The sequence below is a fragment of the Sander vitreus genome, chromosome 10 (genome assembly GCF_031162955.1).
Source record: "Sander vitreus isolate 19-12246 chromosome 10, sanVit1, whole genome shotgun sequence".
In the NCBI taxonomy this organism is placed as follows: Eukaryota; Metazoa; Chordata; class Actinopteri; order Perciformes; family Percidae; genus Sander; species Sander vitreus.
In genome coordinates, this window is record NC_135864.1 from 33,104,250 (window position 1) to 33,109,835 (window position 5,586).

Genomic DNA, 5,586 nt, shown 5'->3' on the forward strand with positions numbered 1-5,586 from the left:
AGCCAAGCAGAAAGGTGGATCCTGTTTGTTATGCTCCACTGTCCCCTTTCCACACAGTCGGCCGAGGAGGCATCCTCTGTTGTCCTCTCTCTCTGTCTCTCTGAGCTCTCTTGACATTGTGTATATCTCCACCAGCTGCTGCTGCCTTCATACATCCCTCTCCTCCTGCCTCCATACTCTGCCAGGCACAGATACATACAGGACATATATCACACACACGCACACACACACACACACACACACACACACACACACACACACACACACACACACACACACACACACACACACACACCAGCAGCAGAGTAATCTCAAATATGCTGTGTCTAAATCAAGGAACTTGCCAAAGAATTAATCTTTTTTTATTTTTATTTTTTTTATCTTTTCATCCACCAGTGTCACCATCTTCATCTCATTTACTTCAACCTGCAAAGTGTGCTCACCAGCAACTATCCCACTCATGTGAATGTCAAAACAAAAGTGAGAAAAGGGAAGGAGGAAAAAAAAGGGTCCAAACAAATGAAAGGTTTGCATGATAGGGAAGTCGGAATGGGAGAAATGAGAGTGAGAGGTGAGAGAGTGAAGGATGAGAGGAGGATATGCAGAGGGGTGAAAAGCTTCTTTGTTCTGGATGCCCTTGAGACAGCTGACATCGCCACAATAAGACCTTCTTTCAGAGGGAGAGAGAGAGAGAGAGAGAGAGAGAGAGAGAGAGAGAGAGAGAGAGGGGGAGAGAGAGAGAGAGAGAGAGAGAGAGAGTAAGGGAGCAAGATTTAGTACTTTTGGCATACTAAACTGGTGATAGTAGCAGTAGTAGTTGAGGTAGTAGTAGTGTCACTTCTTTATGTGTGTGTGTGTGTGTGTGTGTGTGTGTGTGTGTGTGTGTGTGTGTGTGTGTGTGTGTGTGTGCATGTGTGTGTGTGCGTGTGTCTGGAGTTTTAATAAGGAATTGCTGGTTTCATGTATTATTCCTGTCTGGTATAATGATAACATTGTACTCACCAAGTTTCCATGAATGCGCAGCGTTCTGTTTGTAAAGGGAAGTTACAATAGCGTGGTGGTCTTGCTCCTGTAGTTTAAACCATCATTTCCATCACTTCTGAAAACATTGTAATCAACACAACAAAGTCATTTCTGAGAGCTGGGGATGTTGTGACATCACTAAAAAGAAGTGTGACGGGACAAAAAAACAGAAGCAGTCAGACATCAGACAGAGCTTAAACACACCTCCAAAAGTCTTATTAGACATGGAATATGTAACATTGCTGGCTTTATGTATCTATTAAAGTCACTTAGACGTAGGTGTCCATTACGTAAATGTTTGTTTTGGCTTTATTCAGACATAGAAGCATCATCATGGCAAGATCCTTACAGCTTGTGCAATGCATCAGTGATGGATTTTAAAGCTTATATACTGTATATATAGCCTATACATCCATTCATAGTGTTTGTGGTTTTTCTAACAGTGTATATCAGATGGTAGTTAATACATTTATCAAGAGAGTGGAACAAGAAACAGATTATTAGTTTACTAGATCCAACCTTGTAAAATTGCGCTCATGACTTTTATGTAAAAGTGACTCACCTAACTAACCCTAACTCTAACATGTTAACTCGCCACCACATTTAAGTAACGTTACAGCATGGTAACACGTCAGTGTTATGTTATCACTATGCTTTTTTGATTTTTGTCTGGTATTTCATGCCAGTCTACATATGAGGAGGACGGGGTGGATGGATGGATGTATCAAACAAACACAGGACTCTGACCCAGGTGACCGCTGTCTGTGTCCTGTGTGGAACTAAAAGCCAACATTGACTTATTTACATTAACTAAATAACTTCCCTATGCAACTTAATTTACGTGACATAATACATAATAATACTATGATCTTTTCCTGAACATAACCACGTTTTTTTTTTTTTTTTTTTTTCACAATGTTAAAGGTGCAGTAGGTAAGCCTTATAAAACTACCTTTCTGTCATATCTGCTGAAACTGACCCTATGTTCCAGTAGAACTACATGAAGCAGGTCATTTAAAAACAATCTGACTCCTCTGGCTCCACCTACAGCCTGTAGTGAGATTTGCAAAAATCCACCGCTCCCTGTTCAGATGCACCAATCAAGGCCGGAGGGGTGTCTAACTGTGTGTCAATCACTGCTCATGTAAGCGTTCATTCTCCTTCATGGGGGGAGGGGCTTTGTAGACCGTTTGGGCTTTAGCAGAAAGGGGGGAGGGACTGAGAAGTTGTCGATGTTCAAATTTTTTGGCTAAATCCTGGATCTTAACAATCCTACTTACGGCACCTTTAACCACGTGTTTAAAACTGACAAGTTGGGAATGAAAGCGACACGGGAAATGTCCTTAAAAGTGACGTGCTATGTATATGCCTTCCCATGAGATCACGTTGAGACATAGAGACTGTCTGAAAGGGGCTCAGGTAAGACAAGATTGTTTGGAGGAAAAACAAAGGCAAAGGGTATAAATATTACTCCTACTGTCATCACAGTTTACAGAGCGACTTCCTAGTTCGTCTTTACCGTGCTTGTTGTGGTTGTGTTTCCTTTTGCCACGAGGGACCATGATCATCATTTTGCAATTTGAACCTTTAAAAAACTAGTTTCTAATCTTGCCACCGTCTGATTTCAATGCAGCGATGTCGCCAGGGTCTCAAATCTCAGTTTATAGCTCAAAATGATGGCCAAAACTACAAAACTAAACCCCAACTGTAATAAATCTAAATTTTCCTTTAAACCCAGCTCTTGCAAATACTTCTGGGTTTTAAGTATTTTCTCTACACTTAACCCCACTAGCAGAAATACAGAGGGAGTTTAAGGAGATTAGATTTATATTTTCTTTCCTGCAAAATAAAACTTTCTTTGTGAGACACACATAACACATAACTGAGATGTTTCTAGTTTTTACTGCAATTCTGTCCAACTACTGGCTTGCTACCTAGCTTTTGTCACATCCTGTATCACACACACACACACACACACACACATACACAAAAGCTTGCACACAAACACACTTTAGAAATCTGAGAGTGTGTTAGACCTCTCTTCCTCCTTACCCAGAGTTCCTGGCCCCAGGGGGTGGAGGGTCTCTTCACCCATTTCACACGTCCAACCCAAACACACACACACACACACACACACACACACACACACACACACACACACACACACACACACACACACTGGCAGCAGACCACATCAGAGGGGGTCCATTCCTCCCCAAGTCCACAGGTCTCTGGATAAACATATTATTCTGGATTAAATGTTTCCCATATTTGTTATTCTTCCCTTCGAGACTCCAGGTGGAATTGGTATGAAACCAAAAATCATATCTACATTCCTTTGAATGAAAGAGCGGGCCGAGGGGAATGCTCCGAAATGGGAACGAGAATTCCCTTTCGGAGCGAGAACTTGTAACAACATTTGTGCAGATTCTTCGATTGCCCCAGATCTAACAAAGGCTGCGCTGTGTTGTCGAGAAGTGGTCGTTTCCCCCTGCAAATCTCACCGCACCACTACTCAGAAGTCTCTATGAAACCAGGAGGTGTGTGTGCTCAGTGGAGGTCCACTGCTGGCTCGGAATCAGATCCAATTGGTTTAAGAGATCCTCACAGGAATGCTGCTGTGTGAGAGTGTGTTTTCCTCTCACGGTGTATCAGTTTGAAATGAGATAGAAGGTGACAGCTGAGCATCAGCTTCAGCCATACTGAGGCCTGAACTGAAGAGTTCAGAGGCAGAAGGTGATGATAGTGGAGTCCTGCTCAGTTATGCAATTATGTCCAAATTACTGCCAGAGCCTCTTACCCTATCAGAGCCGGGATTATAGCCTTGAGCGAGCCAGTCGGTGAGGTGTTGATGTGTGGTGAGAGATCACATTCTGCCAACCTGTATAGCCCCATGGCCATGGTAATATTATCTGAGCCATAATGGTGGACGGATGGATGGATGGATGGATCCACATGTTGCAGGAGAACACATTATAATCTCTTCTCTATCAGCCACCAAATCAAAAAAATGTAACTTCCTCCCATTGCTAAAGGACCAAGGAGAGAACTTTCCTTTACATTCTATGTTCAGATATTTGCATTCAACACATCATCCTACAAATATGTCAGGAAATCATGCACGATCTGATGCTCTTGAATGATCTCTGCATCAAACGTTATAGCTCCTTGCATACTAATGTGACCGTGGGCAAACACAGAGGCACACAGTAGGCTGAAACCCGTATCAGCACGTTTGTTTCTTCCCATCATGTTTATTTTTGTAAACTGCACATCCCCAACTTTGCGCAGCGGTGGGACGTGTGTTGTGGACAGAGGGTTCTCACTGCAGTGTGTTTGATGTCTCTCTTTCTCTCTCTCTCTCTCTCTCTCTCTCTCTCTCTCTCTCTCTGTCTCTCTCTGTCGCTCTCTGTCTCTCTGTCTCTCTCTCTCTCTCTCTCTGTCTCTCTCTCTCTCTCTCTCTCTCTCTCTCTCTCTCTCTCTCTCTCTCTCTCTCTCTCTCTCTCTCTCTCTCTCTCTCTCTCTCTCTCTCTCTCTCTCTCTCTCTGGACCCTGGAGACATTCCTCATGCATAATCGCTGTGTGTCTTTCTGATCTGCCTCTATCTACTGCTGCTGGAGGTTAATGCACAGAGCTGAACACACAGTAACACATAAATTAGAGGCAAGCAAAACACAACAATCTTATTCTCCCACAAATAGCTAAGAATAAAGCAAACGAAGGCATAAAGGAGTTTTGTAATGTTTATTGAAGTGATATACTGTGAGGACCAGTAACAGCTCTTCAGGCTTCTCTCATCTTCTCACATAAGTCATTTAGCACCGTGCTGCGCTAAACAATTCAATTGAATGTGGTAAACACAGTTGCACTGCGCCCAGCTTAATAAAAACCATGTACTCTTGTAATTCATCATCCTTTACCATACATTCGGCCGGGAAATCAGGGAAAGTGATGTGATTGGATGGAGGGAAGCTCCTGTACAGCTCAGTATTCTGCTGAGGACTCTCTAACTGTAGAGCAGAGGGGGCAGAGGGGTCACGAGGTGTGTGTGTGTGTGTGTGTGTGTGTGTGTGTGTGTGTGTGTGTGTGTGTGTGTGTGTGTGTGAGACGGCAGCATCACCAGTCCTCCAGGGCTCAGCAGGCTAATTAATAATGAATCCCAGAGAGTCTGTGTTTGAAATGCAGATGTGCAACTGCCAGCTCCGCCTGCTCCTTCAGAGGGACCTGTGTATGTGTGTGTGTGTGTGTGTGTGTGTGTGTGTGTGTGTGTGTGTGTGTGTGTGCGTGTGTGCGGGGGTAAGTTTGTAGGCCACAGGGGAAAGTATGTTGGTTGGTTATTTAACTGTGTCAGAGATCTTGCAGATATTCCACATGAAATTCATTCGTTACACATTCATTTTCTGAGAGAAAAGAGAGATTTTTTAGCACAGAAGTTTTCATAACAAGTCTGTTCCGGTCCTTTTCTATGTTCCGGTCCTTTCTCTTCCTCGTTGGTGCCAGAAGAGGCTGTAACCCCGAGCTCTTCTCTGCTCACTCAGCAAAGAAGGAGGACGTGGAAGAGGA